The following is a 20,128-nucleotide window of genomic DNA, read 5'->3' as shown; positions in this document are numbered from 1 at the left end:
TGTATGGTGTGGCAAAAAACAACAAAATGATGTGACATACTCTTCTGTAAATAAAAAGCCACTGTTCTTTTGCATTTATTATCCCTATTTATTAAACAAGTTCTTGGCCCAGAACTAAATAGGAATAAAGCTTGAGATCAGAACTGGAATTTATATCACCTACAAGTTGCTTCCTTCACGATTCAGGAATTGGTCTACCTAGACTGGTTGGTTCATAGCCAGAGGTGATTCTGTCATATCAGAATCTACTGTGGGCTTCTTAAAAGCATACATGCCTAGAACATACTCCCAGAGCTTTTGATTCTGTACCTCTGGGGTAGGGAGTAGTCGTTATGTTTTTTAAATGCTCTCTCTGAAAACTGAAAAAAAGCATCATCGGTATCATACTTTAAAAATTATTACATATTTATAAAAAGTCTTTGTATTTGGGAAGGCAAACCCCACTTGTTATTTATATTTTCCAAAATGTCCTGGTTATTCTAGCTTTATTCTTTCAGACTGCATTTAAAATCACTCAGTCAATTCTGTTCCCACCACCACCAGCTCTCCAAAGACGTGTTTTGATCTGAATAGGATTATATTTAGAAAGTAATTCAGGAAGAAGTAACATCCTTAAAAATATTCAGTCTTCTCTTTTAGGAACTGCTTTACATTTATTTTAAAATTTAATGAATCTCAAAATTCTGTTGTTTATTCATATAGTTCCCACATATTTATTATTTTACATTTTTACTGTCATGAAAAGAATGTTTATTTTCTAACTGCTAGCGCTGGCAAAATGAAGAATGTGTGCATATGTGCATGTAAAACGTAAAACTTAATTCTGTATACGGCTTTCAGGGGAAAGTGTAGGCCGTCTGTCTCCAGTTGCTATGTTCTCTGGTAGCCTCACCAGTTTATGTCAATTTTCCAACATCCTTTTAAGGGAGCTGTGAGAGTGGTAGGGAGAGGTAGAGGAAAAGGGAGCTGCAGCGAGTCATCAACACTTTGTGGTCTAATGACTCATCACCCAAAGCAGAAAAAAGATATACTGAATGGGCTGAGATCTTCAACCAGAAAAGACCTCCAATTCTTTCTTAAGCTTTTGGTTATCTCAAACTATATAATCCATGTAATATATTCTTTTATCTTTTACTACTTTTTGGGGAATGGCAAAGAAACAAACATCCAAAAGATGCTTCCAAATAAGTTTACAACTTTTCTCAACAACTTAAAGTACTATCTCTCTGTACTACTAGAAATGCTGAAGAAAATTCTTCAGGCTGAAGGGAAATGACACTACAAAGTTAAGAGAAATCAGAGATGATGTGAATAAAGAGGAGATAAACCATGATCATAAACTGGAAGGCTCAATATTGTTAATGTGACAGTTATCTCCAAACCGATCTATAGATTCAGTGCAATCCTAATCAAAATTCTAAAGGGCTTTTTTTTTTTAAGAATAAGCTAATTTTAAAATTTATATAAAAGGTCAAGGATCTAGATTAGCAAAGCAAGTCTGAAAAAGAAAGCAAAGTTAGGGGATTCATACTACTTGATTTCAAGATATAAAGATATAGCAATCAAGACACTGTGGTATTGACGTAAGGATAGACATACAGTTTAATGGCACAGGACAGAGCTCAGATATACACCTACATGTATATGATCAACTGACTTAAAGATGCCAAAGTAATTCAATTTTGAGGGGGAGAGGAGCTCTTTTCAACAAATGGTGCTAGAACTGGATTATCTTACAGAATATAATAAGTCTCAACACTTAACTCACACACCATATACAGAAATTAACTAGAAATGGATCATAAATCAAAATGTAAGAGTTAACATTACTAAACTTCTAGAAGAAAATATGCAATTTTCCTGTGTTTGATATTGGATTAGGCAAAGATTTCTTCAACAGGACAAAAAACCATGAATTTTAAGAGAAAAAACCGGCAAGGGGTTTTAGACAGAATATAATTTTTTTTAAAACAGCTAAAGGTTTTACAATGTTTCACATGGGTATGTACAGAGAAAGATGCTCAACATCACTAGTCATCAGGGAAATGAAAATTAAAATCACAATGAGATACTACTACAGACCAACCAGAATGGCTAAAGTTCCAAAATGTTGTCAAAATGTGGAACGTTGGAACTCCCAATACACTGCTGATAGAAATGCAAAACATTTCAGACATTTTGGTAAAACGTATGATAGTATTTCATAGGGTTAAATATGCAATTACAATACTACCTGGTAATTCCAATTCTAGGTATTTATCCCAGAGAAATGAAAATATATGCCCAAAGACTATGTGAATAAGCCTAACAGTCAACATCTGGAAACAATTCAAAGGCTATTAAAAAAATGAACGGATAAACAAATAGTGGCATATCCATGCTACAGAGACCTACTCAGCAACAAAAAGGAACAAAACATCATATACAAAATCAGGAATGAATATTTTAAAATTGTGCTAAGTGAAAGAAGTCAAAACCGAAAGACTACATATCTATAATTCCTATTATAGAAAATTCTAGAAAAAAACTACAGTGATTGCCTGGGTCTGTAGGTCCAATAAAGGGATTGACTACAAAGGGGCATGAGAAAACGTTTTAAGGTGAGGAAACTGTCCTGTACCTTGACTGTGCTGGCAGTTATCAACTGTATACAATTACCAAAATCCATTAATCTGTACTCTAAAATGGATTTATTTTATTGTGTATAAATATTACCTCAATAAAAATAATTAAAAATAGGTTTAGGGTATTAAAGATGCTAGATACTGAATGTATCACTGAATTGTGACTCCTGAACTATCATCTGAAATCAAAGAAATGATTTTTACTTACATTTTCAGAGTCACAAAGAAATGTGACACATTTTCAAAAACTCACGTGAATATCTTTCTCCTCAAGCAAGCATACTTTTAGGTTAAAAAACAGTATCTTTTACTTGCCATCTACTTCTTTGCATAGTATTCTGAATAGGTATGTCAGTGGCCATAAATTGCTGGTATTTTGATTTTTTTTGCTTTATCCTTAGATATAAATGAAGATAAGGAGGCTGATTATTGCCCAACATCTGGTCTTTGTTAATGAAGCTGTATGTAGACTGGACAAAAAAGTAGGTGTATACGTTAACAGTTCCTCACCAAAGGAACCAGATTCTCCCTACGAAAATGGAATCCAGTACTGGAACACAGAAAAGACCCAAAATGAACCCAAAATATCCTGTACCAGAAAGTAAGAAAGGGTTCAAAAAATGATGGGGACATGTCAAAAATGACATAGGTTAACTTGAAGGGGTTCCCACTAACCAGATCGCAGACACTAGATGATAACCTATTGAATAGAATAAGAATCTTGACTCCAAACAAATAGAGGGAAAGAGAAAGCTTTTCCTCACAGTGTAAAGCCAACTAAACAATGTGAAAGAAATAACGGAGTTAGAAAGATCACTATTTTCAAATAATTGGAAAAATAACTTATTCCAGCAAGAAACTACCATCAATACTAAAACTGAAATGATGAAAGTTTGATGAGGAAAAAAATACATTGTCTCAACTTATCTGTGTACAAATTACTTATTAATCACAAGGGGAAAAACAGTAACATTTCAGTGGACAAACCCAGTGGACATCAACCTTGCCAAGGTTAACATCACCTACTAAACTGACAAGAATACATCACTTACTTAATATTCTTGCTAAAAGATCATGACCTGAATTTAATCATGAACTAACAATCTGAAAACCTAAATTGAGAGACATTCTACAAAATGAATGACGTGCACTCTTCAAAAATGTAAATGTCACTAAGAAATAAAAGGCTGAGGAACCATCTAGTTCAAAGGAGCCTAAAGAGTAGTGAAAATCAAATTCAATGAGTGATCTTAAATTGGATTTTTGAACTAAAGGAGTGGGTAAAAAACTATTAAAGTAATTGGGACAATTGGTAAAATTTAAACGAGATTCATAGATTAGATATATATCAAAGTAACTTTCCTGATTTTTGGTAACTGTACTGTGTAGTTAAGTAAGTGGATATCCTTATTCTTAGGAAACAGAGAAATAAACATGAAAATATTTAGGAGTAAAGAGGTATGAAGGGTATGATGCCCATAACTTATTCTCATGTGGTTCAGGAAAATGTGTGTGTGTGTTACATGTAGTATCTATGACAGAGAAAGAATGAGAATGAATTAATAAGGCAAATGTGGCAAAATGTTAAATGGTGATTGGCACATGAAAATTTCTGTGCTATTCTTTTAACTTTTTTATAAATGTGAAATTATTTGAAAGTTAAAAGTTTAAAAAAGTAGGTTGGACAAATGCTGAATCTTACTTTTCTTCTACAAGCCAAATCTCCCTTGTTCCTCTCCCACCCTCTTCTCTATAATCCTAGCAGTTCTGCCATTAAATTATATTTGCTTGTGTTGTTGCTCTGATACACAGTTAGAGGAAGAATAACAAAGAGAATAGTAAGTAGGATATGGAAGTTAAAAACTTTCAGCATTCTCTTAATCTCAACAACCTGATGAAGATATTCAAAACAGAATAAAACATTTTCTGTCAAGGGCCAGATGGTAAATATTTTAGGCTTTGCAGGCCACATACAGTAACATCTCTTTTTTCCCCCTCCAAAACCACCTCTTTAAGCTTGCAGACATTACAAAAACAGACTGTGGGCTGGATTTGGAAATAGGTCACAGCTTTCTGACCCCTGATAGAATTATTAAATTTCTCTAAGAACTATACAAAAGTAGCTCTACTGATCCCTGAAAATAGCAAGGACATTACTGAATAAATGAAGCAACAAAATTATATCGGCATGGTAGTTAGTTCTCAGGGCAATAAACAGTTAATAAAGTTAAACTTTAAACAAAAAATAAAGATTAACATTTCTTAAAGTTTCTTTTGTAACTCTAAAGTTTATCACCTTTGAGTTTGGGTTGGGGGGATAAGAATGGGGAAGGTCACTTACATAGCTGCAGATTTTCTTTTTAAGAGATAATACCTCAAGAAAGGAAATAAAAGAAAAAATAAGTTTCACCTGGGAAAGGTAAAATGATCTATATTTAAGAAGTGTGATACAAAACTGAAGGGGTGACATTTTAGAGCTGTTCCTGTTTGAATTCAAGACCATTCCCACGCTGTACTGGGATTCTCCAAATTTAAATGGTATTTTTAAAAAATTCACACCATATAGTATAGAAAATCTGGGAATTAGAAGCATATGTATGCATGCAGGTTTTGTAATAATTATGTTAGAAAGGCCTATGTGAGTAGAACATGGGCCTATAGCTATAGTCATGTCCGCTACCCATGGCTTACTGACATTTCAAGCAATGAACTAAAAAGAGCTGACAAGATGCAACTCATTGATTTAAATACCACTCTCCTATGTCTTATTATTTTAAATGCCAGCAAGTCTTAGGGAAAATGGCTCCACCATGTTAAATGCTTATACTCTTTAAGGTCAGTTACCTAAAAAGAAACCTTCTTACTTCATGTAAATTATTACTTTTTACATTAACCAAGTATGAATTGTTGTGCTTAATACAATGTTTACTGTATGTCAACGTTACCTTCAATTTTGTTAAGCAGACCAACAGGTTAAAGAATAGGAAAACAACAAAGTTTGAAGCCTGAATACATATCAAGAGTTAAATAAGGTATTAAAAATGTACAACAAACTTACCACGAATGACTCTTACCAGTATATATAATTGTTATTACTGTACTTGGAAATTAAGCCTAAAGTGCAAGTACCAAATGATTATTATTACCATTATACTTAATGTACCAGTATCTATAATCAGCACTTACTGTTATAGTTTTCCTTCCATTACACATGTATGGTTTTTAAAACATTAAAAGACAAATGCAAGCCGCCCCAGTCAATAACAAGTGTTTCTTATATCCTTCCACTAGTTGGAAATTAAAAGTTTATACTATTCCAATTATCATCCACAACCCAATTTCAATCAGAAGACTTCCTGAATTTCTAATCTGCTCTCAGTAATGACTGTGGGTTTCCTTAGGTGCCCAAGACCACTATAAACACAAGGATATCCAACTTCACATTGGAGGTAACAGTATTACAAAGCCTAGCTGAGGGTAATCCTGCCTTTTTCTAAACTCCTATAGCACTTTATATATGCTGCTCTCACAGAACTAGTTTTATATAACCTGTATTGTATTTATTTATATATAAATATTTCTTACCTCCTCCACTAGACTACAGATTTCTTGAAAATAGAATCTGTGGCTAAAACTTTTAATTATTCACAGTACCTTTATTTCAACCACAGTGGCTGGTGCCTTTTGACAAAATAAGTATGAAGTATACAGTTGTTCATTTTAAATTCAGAAATAAGGAATTGAAGAAATCTTTTAAAAGAAAAAATAAATCCAAGAAATAAAAGGGCAAAGATTTAATATTGTTAAGATGTCAATACTGCCCCAAATCATTTACACATTTAATGTACCCCCTATCAAAATTCCAATGGTGTTTTTTGCAGAAATACAAAAATCCATTCTAATATTCATATGGAATCTCAAGGGACTCCAAATAGCCAAAACTTTGAAAAAGAGAAAAAAGTTGGAGGTACCACACTTTCTAATTTTAAAACTTATTACAAAGCTACAGTAATCAAAACAATATGGTACTCGGTTGTTTACATATCTTGGCAATTGTAAATAATGTTGCAATGAACATAGGGTGCATATATCTTTTCCAATTAGTTTTTGTAATCTTTGGATAAATACCCAAAGTGGGACAGCTGGATCATATGGTAGTTCTGTTCTTAATTTTTTTGAGGAATCTCCACACTGTTTTCCATAGCGGTTGTACCAATTTACATTCCCACCAACTGTGTGTAAGGGTTCCCTTTTCTCCACATCAATGAATGGATAAAGAAGATGTGATATATATATATATATATATATATATATATATATATATATATATATATAAAATGGAATATTATTCAGCCATAAAAAGATGAAATCTTGCCATCTGTGACAACATGGATAAAACCTGAGGGTATTAAGCTAAGTAAAATAAGTCAGATGGAGAAAGAAAAATATCATGTGTGGAATATAACAAACAAAACCAAAAGAACAAAATAATGAACAAAACAAACCAAACACATAGATACTAAGAACGGTGAGGGGGGAGATAAAGGGTATCAACTGTATGGTGATTTTTAGTGGTGAGCATGCTGTAGTGTATATATAAAGTAGAAATATAATGTGCACACATAAAACATATAATGTTATAAACCAGTTATGTCAATTAAAGATAAATTTAAAAAAACCAATATAGTACTGACATAAAGACAGACACATAGAATAATGGAACAGAATAGAGAGTCCAGAAATAAATCCTCACATATATGGCCAAACGATTTTTGACAAGGGTGCCAAGACCATTCAACGGGGGAAAAGACCAATGGTGTTGGGAAAACTGGATAACCACATGTAAAAAGCATGAAGTTGGATCCTTACCTTATAACATATACAAAAATAAACTCAAAATGGATAAAGACCTAAAACTATAAAACCCTTTGAAGAAAACATAGTGGGAAAAGCTTCATAACATTGGATTTGGCAATGATTTTTTGGATATAACACCAAAAAAACAGGCAGCAAAAGTAAAAACAGATGAACTGGTTTACATCAAAATTTTAAAAACTTCTGTTTATCAAATGACATAATCAACAGAGTGAAAAGGCAAACTACAAACTGGGAGAAAATATTTGCAAATCATATATTTGATAGGGGCTGAATATTCACAAAGAACTCCTACAACTCAACAACAACAAAACTTGATTTAAAAATGGGGAAGGTGGGCTTCCCTAGTGGCGCAGTGGTTGAGAGTCCGCCTGCTGATGCAGGGGACACGGGTTCATGCCCCGGTCCAGGAAGATCCCACATGCTGCGGAGCGGCTGGGCCTGTGAGCCATGGCCGCTGAGCCTGCGCGTCCGGAGCCTGTGCTCCGCAACGGGAGAGGCCACAACAGTGAGAGGCCCACGTACCGCAAAAAAAAAAAAAAAAAAAATGGGGAAGGTACTTGACAGACATTTCTCCAAAGATGATAAACAAACAACCAACAAACACATGAAAAGATGCTCAACATCACAAATTATTAGGGAATGCAAATTAAAACCATAATGAGATACCATCTTCCATCCATTAAAATGGCTATGTAAAAATAAAAAATAAACAAAAAATAACAAATGTTGGCAAGGATATGGATAAACTGAAATCCTTACGCACTGTTGGTGGGAATGTAAAATAAATGGTGCAACTGATGTGGAAAACGTTTGGTGGTCCCCCAAAAAAGAGAACTACCATATGATCCAGCAATTCTACTTCTGGGTATTTATCCAAAGGAAACAAAAACACCAACTCAAAAAGATGTTCACTGCAGCATGAATTACAATAGCCAAGATATGGAAGTAACCTAAGTGTCCGTAGATATATGAATGGATAAAGAAAATGTGGTCAGTCCTACTATTTACACACACACACACACACACACACACACACACACACACACACACACACACACACACACAGGAATAATACTAAGCTTTTTATGGAAATCTTGCCATTTGTGACAACATGGATACACCTTTAGGGCATTATACTAAATAAGTCAGACAAAGACAAATATTGTATGATCTCACTTTTATGTGGAATCTAAAAACAAAACAAAACACCTGAACTCACAGAGAACAGACTGGTGGTGGTGGGAGGGTGCAAAATGGGTGAGGGTAGTCAAAAAGCACAAACTTCCAGTTGCAAAATCAGTACGTTTTAGGGATGTAATGTGCAGTACGGTGATTGTAGTTAATAATACTGTATTAAAGGGACTTCCCTGGTGGCAGAGTGGTTGAGAGTCCTCCTGCCAATGCAGGGGACACGGGTTCGAGCCCTGGTCTGGGAAGATCCCACATGCCGTGGAGCAACTAAGCCCATGTGCCACAACTACTGAGCCCGCGTGCCTAGAGCCCATGCTCCGCAACAAGAGAAGCCACCGCCATGAGAAGCCCACGCACCGCAACAAAGAGAGTAGCCCCTGCTCACGGCAACTAGAGAAAGCCCACGTGTAGCAACGAAGCCCCAGCGCAGCCAAAAATAAATAAATAAAATAAATAAATTTGTAAAAAAAAGAAAAATACTGTATTATATATTTGAAAGTTGCTAAGAGTAAATCTTAAAGTTCTTATCACAAGGAAAAAAAGCTATAACTATGTGTGGTGATGGATGTTAACTAGACTGACTGTGATGATCATTTTGCAACATACACAAATACTGACCATTATGTTGTACACCTGAAACTAGTAAGTTATATTTCAATTATACCTCAATTAGAGAAAAAATAAAAAATAATAATAACCAAAAAATGGTTTCAAAAATGCATTGCTGGGCAACACAATCTTATTGATTTTCTTGAAACTATCTTTTTTTTGTTGCTGGTACAAGCAGAAAACTCCAAGTAGCAATTCAAGTGAGAGGAATAAAGTTACTACAGCCTATTCCCCCTTGTTATTTTTTTAAAACACTGCCATCATAGTTGAGAGTTCCTCACTGTTCTTTGCCCTCAGTGTGAGCAAGTCAATTAGCCAGGATTCTTATACGTAGGCATTCTTGCCTCGCTGAATTCCTGCCAACGGTTAACACCTACAGTTACACTGACTATATTCTAACTTCAATAAGAATCTCTCATCACCATTCAGTAACTAATTTCTTGTTTGTTCTTGCCTTCTTCAACTGTTCCCTCCTTTTAATAACTAATTTCTTCCTCTCCTCCAGTTTCTTTTCTTTCAAGAGTATAAATATTATGTGTTTCCCCCTCCTCCCCAAAATATCTTTACTTAAACCAACTGCCCATTCCTTCTATGGTCCTGTTTCCTTCATCATCCCTGACACTGACAACTTTTCAAACTAGTAGTCTATATCCGTTTCTTAACTTCCACACCACTCACTTATTCATTAACCCTGTCAGACTTATAGTCTGGCTCCCACAACCAGTGTTCTTGAGAAGCTATTCTCTCAAAGCCCAATGGAGTATGTTTGGGGGTACTTCCTCAACCCATTTAGGGTCCATTTTAGGAAATGGCATAGAAGTCCGTATCAGAGCAACAAACGTGACAATCCATATCCCTACTTATCACCCAGGATGGGGCCAGGAAGATGTCTGATTCAAGATGGGCAACCCATTTATTCTATGATTCTACCTTCCTTTTCAATTTGATTCTTCTTCCTACTTTCTAAAACGAAGGTTTTCTTCAGTTTTCACTATTTTGCGCTTTACCTCTCAACAAAGATCTCACCTGCTCAAATAAACCAATCACTGTATGTATTCAGGAACACTCCAAATATGTATTCAGCTCAGACCTCTTCTTTCAACTCAATTTCCACAACTCTGTCTCCTGGACACTTCCAACTAAATGCTTACTTTCATCACAAACTGCTTCCAGCAAATAACCTCATTATCCTCACCATAAAAATTGGGCACTACACTTTTCCCCGTCTTACTTCTCAACCTCTGTTAATTCACCATGCTAAGTCAACCTGGCTTAGAAAGCCTAACATCAGTATCATTTCACTCTCCCTTATCTATACATTTATGTAATCATGAAGTTTCAGCGATTCTTTATTCTAGATTTTCTACATACATCCCTTCCTTATGCATCTGGCACAGCCAAGACCCTAGTTCAGGCTTATTTTCTGGATGATTACAAGAATCTCTTCTAATTTTCTCTCCATTACATCCTAAAAATAACTATCAAATTAACTGTTCTAAAACATAGATCCTTTTAAGGTTCATGTTGAATTTGATCTCCTTGATTAAGCAAATTCCAGTGGCATCTGCTGCACCTCTCAACTGCTACGTACTTATATTTTCTTGTGTTATCTACTACCTTTTCAAATATTACATATGAGAATGAAGGAGGGAATTTTACTCTCAATATCAGAGCTCTGACTCTGGGCAAGCAGGATGGAGGATTTAAGTCTCCCTAATTTAGATCTCCTTTAATTCCATTAGCCACCCATGGTCTCACCAACATTCCATAAGCAAGGAGGGATCCACTTTTTACTTCTTTGGTATACTCTCTGGTTTATCACAGAACCAGACATTCAATAAATCTGCCAAATGATCACTATGATAAGTATATTGGTTAACTCTAACCGCATAAAATTGTATACAGTTAATCTCCGATTAATGGTTTCTCCAAGTCTGTATGTTTGTTTTAGGGGGAAAAAGTCCACAGATTGGGAGTATATATTAAAAAAACACAAAACACACACACACACTAACTGCCCCCGCCCCCAAAAAAACCTCTTTGATATTTAATCTTGGATGAGCACTGATTCACTGTGTCCAGTGGTTTTCCTGTATCTTTTAAAATAATCTATAAAAGGCCTCTGGAAACACAACAAGGTTCGGTATTGCAATTTAGATTTGTACAATTAACTGAGCAAGTAGTTAATCATGTACTAATTTGTGGTATCCATTTAACTCTACCCTGTATCTATTTAAGTCTCACAAGTAAATAACCCTTAAACTTCTCATATTTGTTTCTTCTTTCTCAGTCTTAATAGATAGACACTATATTGATACATTTTTCTTCCACAGTTCCTTTTATATAATAGGTACTATGAATACTTACTGAGTTGTGGTACTCTGGGACAAGATGACAGACAAGTCATTATCTAGCAGCACTGAATATGCCCAAACTAATAATTCAACACAAATACATGCTGTAGAATACAATGAGAAAATAATAACTAGATTTAGTATCTGCTCTTACTATAAATTTCAATGTGCTAAAATAGAAATAAAAATTAAAATGTTAGAAGGATATATCTAAACTTCTAATTAGTGTATACTCACAAAACAGAGGAAACTATGAAATGTTCACAGTAAACACATGACAGACTAATGAAATCTATCTAGTTACATGATTCCTGAGGGTAGATGGGCACTGAAAGAGATCTATAATGTGACTCTAGTCTTATCGCTGGTTACTTACAAAAATAAATGCTCTGCCCCACCCAAGATGTGCCCCTCCTGTGTCTGCCTATCCAGACCTATGTATTCTTCAAAAATGCAGCTCAAGTCCCACCTTCTTAAAACATTCTCCTAATATGCTAGTCAAATACTACTAACTTACTAACAGTCTTATAATAAACTTAAGAGCATAAACATTTTATATTTTTGTACAACATCCCATCTTACATTATCCTTAGTTACTAAAACATCCATGCTCTTTACTCTATAATTGCTCTCTCTACTCTATCCATGTACAAGAACAGCCATTACTACAGACTGATTCATTGCTTAGAATTAGTCCATTTTTAGGGATATGAAATAATGAAAGTAATTTTTAATTCTTCCCATCTCTCCAATACTCTCTCACTACTACTGGATCAGCTCTTCATACTATCAACACGATCCTAAAGCCTCACAAGACTGTTTCTAACAGATATAGAAAGAAATACAGATGTATATATACATATATTTAAGTAAACATACATACTTCCTAGCTCAGAAAACTGACGAGGCTTAGAAGCAGTGATGTTCTAGTACCAATGAGTATACCTAGTACCTTGCTTTCTTATACAATTTTCTAAATAAAAGAATCTAGGATTCCTTGGAGAAATCCAGGGTTGGGACAGGGAAAGCAAAGATAAGTTGTGGAATATTTTTTGGTGCCAAAAAGTAAAGAAATGATAGAAACATGTTTAAAAAAAAAGATGAAGAGCCAACCTGAATGGGCTCTCAATGGCCAAATCCAGAACAATTCAAACTACAAAATAAACAATGATTGTAATAAATTATAACCAAAAGAACAAAATAAGAATATGTAAGTCCATACTGATGGGTAAACAAACAAAAATATAAATAGAGAAGGGAAACCTCTTCCTTACAGTAGGTTTCCAGCTAATAGAGATTGAAGAAATAATACAAATAGAAAGTCATCATCTGGTAAACACCATAGTAGTAATTTTTTCAGGCAAGATTCATCAGTTGATGCTAAAATTAATGTATGATGAGAAACTAGTATGAGAAAAAGATACTTACAAAATCTCAAAGTACGTCTCCACGATTTCCACAAAAGGGAAAAAAACAGAAACCTTACAGTAGAGAAAACTGGCAGACACCATCTTAACCAAGTGATCAAAGTAAACATCACCATGTGCTTCCCAATATGGTGCACTAAGGATGACACATCATCAATTCTGTAGAGTTCTTGCCAAAAATGCATAACCTGAATTCAATCATGAGGAATCATCAGAAAAACTTAAATTGAGGGGCATTCTACAAATCAAATTGCCAGCATTCTTCAAAACTGTCAATGTTATGAAAGGCAAAGAAAAACTGAGAACTATTCCAGACTAAAGGAGACTAAGGAGACATGACAACTAAATACAAAGTGGGATCCTAGATTGGCTCCTGGACCAGAAAAATGACATTACTGGGGTAACTGGTGAATTCTGAAAGGCTTGCAGATTATAGTACTGTATCAATGTTAATTTCTTGATTTTTTATAACTGTACTGTGGTTACATAACATGTTAACATTTGGGAAACCTGGGTAAAGGGTATAGAGGAATTCTTTTTATTATTTTTGCAACCGTTTTATATGTCTAAAATAATTTTTAAAAGAAGCTAAGAAAAAGTAAAAAGCCTCATGAGTGAATAATACACAGAGAACTTTGTATATATTCTTGGCACATGTAAGCACTCACAACAGTTAGCTATTAATATTATAATTCTCCAACTTTATTAAGCATGCTGACTTCTTAGTTCCTCATTTAGTAAATATTTTAGCATGTCTACTACATGCCCAACAAACAGGAAAGGAAGGAAAGGAAGTAAAAGCCAAGCAAGGCAGGTAGGCAGGCAGGCAGGCAGGCAGTGACTCCTAGCACATCTGAGACTGGCTATTTCAAATATACCCATGCCCATTTACACTCTTACTCTCTCCCCCTTTCCAACTGAGTAATCGCAAATGCTTCTTAATTCTTACTTGATCACTTTCCATGTTCGTGTTTCTAGTTTTGTTATCAAAATGCATGTATTCTAAAAACATGGATCAAATCCCAGCTATGTGACTTTGCCCATAACTTAGTCTCTGTGACCCTTCCCATATCTTTATTTGTAAAACTGGGATGCCTTTAACCAACTTTATAGCATTGTTGTGTAGACTAAATGGAAACAAAAGTAAATGACACATAGTATATGCTCAAAAAAAACGTTAGTTGTCTTTCCCTTACAAAATATATTTTCTAACTGCTGAAGTGTAGATGAACAATTGTTTTACTAATTTCTAGCTGAATACTTGTTACATTTTCCAAAGATGCAACTTCATTTTTCACCTAGATATTTTAAAAAGTAAATATAAATAATGTATTTACTTTATCCATTGTAACAAACAGCATCCAATGAAAATCCAATTAACTAAAAAATATGCATAACCTCCATCTCATTCCCAAATATCAGACCAGTATTTCTAACAGCTTTTCCAAACATTATCTAGACATCTTGGCATGCCAACCCCAACTTAAGATTCCAATATTGTGCTCTATGCTGCCACCTCTTGGCTGTTACCATTCTCTCCACATATTTCTTCTATTTTTGGAATCTTAAGTCAGCCAAGCCTCAACCCAATGGATACATTTAATTTCCAGATTCTAGTGCTTCTCAGATAAGATGCTCCAAGTGCCTGCAAAGAGTTTCAACAAAATCACTTTAAATCTAACACAACTAAAGCTATACACTTGACAAGTTATATATTCTAGGCTCTCTCTTCCTATTTTCCATAGACATGGCTGTCTCTGAAAAAAATAAATGCCCAAGCCAGGTAGTGAAATGCCTAATGGAGAAAACCAGCTTTCCCAGATCTAGGTGGGTTTTCAAACGGAAATATTCTTCCTAATTAGAATACTAACTAAAAAGTATAGAACCACGAACAGTAAGAACAGCTGCTACATGGTTAAATGCTACATGGTTCCATGCGTTGCTATTTCTGTTTTCTTCTAAAAATATTCATGCAATATTTTATCCTCATATAGCAATGGAAAGCTCAATCATATTACAAGACTATACTGTACTCAATTATTGAACATAGAAAGGCTTTCCTCCCAAACCAATTCTGAAAGAAAGGTAATTAATCATTGGCTCCTTCTATGCTACCAAAATGCCTATTAAATAACTTGTTCAATAGACAGTCACAACACATATGTGTGTGCACGCACACACACACACAGACACACACAGTTTAAAATGATGAACTTTAACTTCATTGGTAGCTGCTTAATTTTCTGGTCTTTTTCAAACCACAGTAAATTTCAAAACACTTTACTCATTAATTCAATAAAAACAGACCATCCTGGATAGTCACAGCAAAAACTTTTTCATGTACTTAAGCAAGAAAAAGATGCCACAAAAGAAGAACGTTAAGAAGCTCTTATATTGGCTTTGATTTTAAAGCAACTTTCCAACAATGGTAAATAATGGTAGAGTGGTCATATGCAGGGGTACAAAGAAGCATGTCATGTTTCATGGTCTTCAGAGGTTGACAGTGTAGTCAGGAACACAAGATTCAAACACAGAAAAGGATAAACAACAAAAGGCAGAATATTACTTGACAAATAATTGGTATAATATTTACTACAACAGTGTGAAGGGTGGAAACAGCAATAAGAGCAGAGGCGTACCATTAATAAGAAAGGGGAGTCAAGGTAAGAGTAAGAGCAAGGGGAATTTCAAGTTATAAAGAACAACGGGTATGCAATGCTGTAGTTCAAATGGTAAAAGAATGTTGTTTAATACAAACGATCAGACCAGTTTTGCATGGAAGACTAGTGGGGTAGCATTAGAAAGAGAAGTGGACTGACCTGTGGAGGGTACTGAGGCACTGAGCATGAGGCTAATGAATCCCAAAGATAACTGTAAAGTCACTGGAGACTGAGTGCAGGGTAACATTTCCACACCATTTGAGGGGTGAGGGTCAGGAGGAGGTAGGGAGGAGAGGGGTTTAACCATGTAGCAGTGTTTCACACACTGAAGAAAACTAAGAGACCAATCATGTTATTTCAGCAGTCCAGAAATAATGCTAAAGGTCTGAACTATGGTGATGACTGTAGAAAGAAAAAGAATGGAAGAACTGATAAAACCCGGTCAATGATTTGAAGTTAAAAGTGTACAGGGGAGAGGAAGGAATTAAAAATGTTTCCAAAGCTTTAAAGCAGAGAACAGAAATACCACAAAAAGAAACGCAAGAGAGTAAACCATTATTAATAAATGTTTCCAACAACTGAAATGTTTCTAAACCAAAATTCTTTTTATGTTTAACACAAAGCAATAAAACAATAGAAATGCAAAGGTAGAGCCAATTTTTACAACTGAACACAAACAGCATCCATGCTCATATATTATGAAGAAACATACTAAAGCATAAACCACAGTCCATCATAAATCTACATGAATTAATAACTACTTGATCCAGATCCATGTTACTGTACGAATGACTCCCATTACGTGAATTACCATACATTTCATATTTAAAATAAACACAACAGTTTGAGACCTAGTTCATTATTCTGCCTAGTGAACTAAATAAACAGAACAATGCATGATGGGATACAGATTTCTCAATAGGCTAATCAACAGACTAGAAACAGTCTAAATTGCAAAACTGAGTTACTATCAAATCCTTTATGAATAAATATGGAATCAGTACTCCTACAAATCCTCCAACAAAGTAACCAAATTTTGGAAAAATAAAAACTATAAAATACCACAGTAGACAAGTTTCACAAGTTTCTTGGTTACCTTTACTTTATCTCTTCTCAAGCAACAGAACAGACAATTTTCATCAAAAGTCCAATCGGAAATGCTTTCAGGTTCACAGTCTGCAAAAATAGTAGGAATAACAAATTAACAGTTACAAAAGAGGATTTTTCAGGAAACAAATGAGAACTAATTTCAAAAATATTATTTATTTTAACAACAAAAACACCCCTAAGTAGTAGACAAATTCCTTATTTGCAATAATTGCTCACTAGTTAATACACCTTATTCATACATATATCTGCATTATCAACCACACACAAAAAGATGCTTAAATGGATATAGCTTCAACCCACATAAAACTGTGAATAAAAAGGAGAAGGAGACTGGGGCTTAAATCACCAAGGTATCATTTATGTCACCAGGAAGAATTTGAAATGCCAAAAAAATTCTGAATACCTTTAAATAAACTGAGATCTTTTAATAATGCAGGTCCAAACAGCCCTTCAAGAATACTTTCAAACCCTAAAAGGATGAAAAAAAATCCATTATTACAATAATATTCCCTACAGTAAATTTAACCTTGTTGCATGAAAAAAACAATGGTGTTTTCTTCCAATTCTCAAGGACCTCCAGATTATTACTGATGGGATGCTGAGGAGAGTATACGACCAATCTAAAGGGAGCATTTGCATTTTTGTCAGTGAATAACACTCAATACAAATTCAGAGCCCATTCCAAGACAATACAAAACAACAGTAGAAATAACCAATGAAGGAATGGAATCATGAGATCTCTTACTATCTTACAAAATTCCAAATACCTCTTTACATAAACTTTCAAACTTCATTTTAAAAAGCACCCTCCCCAATGAAAGAGTCAAACTGCTTCAAAGTTTCCACAATGTTCTGGGTTAATCTAAATGGCATGTTTCTGAATATGAACTGAGATAATAGATTCTTCAATCTAACAGTATTTTTTAAGAAGGAAAATCCTAACTGAAAACAACATCTGTATCACATGCACACACAAAAAAGCCCATTTTAAATATTATAAAATAAAAAGACTTCTGTAATTAGTTCACACTGCCACAGTAACTACTCACTGGTTCCTTTATGAAGCTAGAACCCACTACTCACACATACAAAAAGAAAGAGAGAGAGAGAGAGAGAAAGAGAATTCAAATATACCTATACATAGATGTTTAAACTATTACCACTCTCAATCAGTACAAAGTAGAAAATGAGGGGACTTCCCTGGTGGTCCAGTGGTTAAGAATCCACCTGCCAACGCAGAGGACGCAGGTTCGATCCCTGGTCACGGAAATAAGATCCCACATGCCACAGGGCAACTAAGCCCACGTGCTGTAACTACTGAGCCTGCGTGCTGTAGAGCCTGTGTGCCACAACTAGAGAGCCCGCACGCCACAACTACTGACCCATGTGCCACAACTACTGACCCACGCACCACAACTAGAGAGCCTGCATGCTGCAACTACTGAGCCTGCGTGCCACAACTAGGAAGAAGCCTGCGCACTGCAATAGAAGATCCTGCGAGCCACAACTAACACCCGACACAGCCAAATAAATTTTAAAAATATATTTTAAAAAATTCCTTTAGAAAGTTCTAAAAGAAAAAAGTAGAAAATGAAAACAAAACCTTTTCTAATTTATTATCTCAAACGTTGCTGATTAACTCAATGAAAAACAATGTAAAAATATCTTTGCCATCTTGCTGTTTTCTATGGGTTATTAAGAGTAAGGAGGAAAATGCAAAAGAGAATCAAATTGTACCCTTATACAACATAATACATAATTCATTAGTGCAGCAGTTCCCAAATTATGTATCATGGACCTCATTAGGAGCTCAAATAATTACAAGAGGTCCATGAGTCCATGTCCTTTAAGCATGACCTTTAGAAAGGTCTTGCGCATTCAGTGTACATACAACTTTTCAAATGCACACAAATATTACTGCAATTAAGAAAATATATAAAGTGTTACTGATTTCCTAGTAGTTTGGGGCACTATGTATTTTGTCACATAATGTATTATCACCTAAGGGTTTATAATTTTTTTTTAATTGTTAAAAAAGCACTCTTATGTTCAAAAGTGAGGGAACTACTAATGTAAAAATACTATAGCCAGGTGGATACATGAGGTCCACAAACAGGGACACTTCCTAACCACAAATACAATCACCATAAAGGGTTTGGAAAGTAAGGGAGTAGAAAAGATGGTCCCTAGAAACAGTATTTTACCTTGTTGTAACAGTAACATTGTAATGTAAGCGATTTCTTTGCCCTTAATATTAAGCCATCATTTTCAATAGGGTAATCCCTAGAGTTTGTATCATCTGCACTGTAGTTAGAGAGTTGATTTTTCTTAATTATTTTCATGATTTCTAGATTCTAGATTTTTCATTTATTATTAAGGATTAATCGTTTTTCAACTCTCCTTAGTTCTTCCCGTCAAAATGATTCCAAGGACATCAGCAAAACCAAACTACCCATTCAAGCAAATGGGAGGTATCTATCCTGTTTATTGTTTGCCTACTATAATTAAAACACTGTCCACTAAATTACTATGTCCTCTCTTCCCTACACTAGGGAGGAGAGAAAGTGTTGGGCTAAGAGTTTTGAGAGTGGGGAGGTGGTGATGAGGGAATGAGAAAGAATTGCTAGATACTGCCTATCCTGGGCCTGCAAACTAGATATTTTCAACACTAACTTAAAAAAAAAAATCCTGCAGCTGCCTCTAAAGCCCTCTTATCCTCAAAATGGATTTCTGACTTCACAAATATTAATGAAAGCACTTCAATATCTGGCAAGTACCAAGTACACACTGCAAATAACTAAAGGGGATTACAGGTGGCCCTTACTCTGAAGAGCATATCTAATAGGCTTTCACCTGGGTTTATATGAAATTATAACAAATTCCAAATGTGGATGCTTAGCCATAAATTCTTGAAAGGGAAAAATGTAAATAGAGCAAAAAATAATACTAAGAAAAAAAAGCAAATAAAAGCCTTGGGAGATAAAATTTTAAAAATTACAGAAGATAACAGAATTGGAAAGAGTAACAGAATAAGAACTTCATCAATAACACACAAACACTAACAAAAACTGAATCACATTATCAAAGAGCAGTGAAAGGGACAGACCAAAAAGAATCAAACAAGAAAAAAAATCTGGTCATAAATGCAAAGATTTAACCACAACTAATTTTGATCAAAACAGTAACTGTAAACAAGTCACTTCTCTTTTGCTCACGTCTGCAACAATACATTAAACCGTACAAATACTGATCAGACATTGTTAAGTCATATTTTG

General features: G+C 34.8%; 1 protein-coding gene across 2 annotated transcripts in view; it reads right to left on the bottom strand.

Moving 5' to 3' along the window:
• The window catches only part of LCOR (ligand dependent nuclear receptor corepressor), a 125,968-nt gene that overhangs the window by 46,612 nt on the left and 59,228 nt on the right, over window positions 1–20,128 (bottom strand). For both annotated transcript variants that reach the window (XM_082674101.1, XM_082674102.1), the window contains exons 3-4: window positions 17,257–17,322; window positions 16,840–16,919 (exon numbers count right to left, since the gene is read on the bottom strand). The gene's annotated coding sequence lies outside the window, so the exon portion shown is untranslated. The remainder of the gene's footprint in view (window positions 1–16,839; window positions 16,920–17,256; window positions 17,323–20,128) is intronic.

This window comes from Grampus griseus (genome assembly GCF_964374135.1).
Source record: "Grampus griseus genome assembly, chromosome: 16".
NCBI lineage: Eukaryota > Metazoa > Chordata > Mammalia > Artiodactyla > Delphinidae > Grampus > Grampus griseus.
This window is presented reverse-complemented; position numbering and strand designations above follow the sequence as displayed.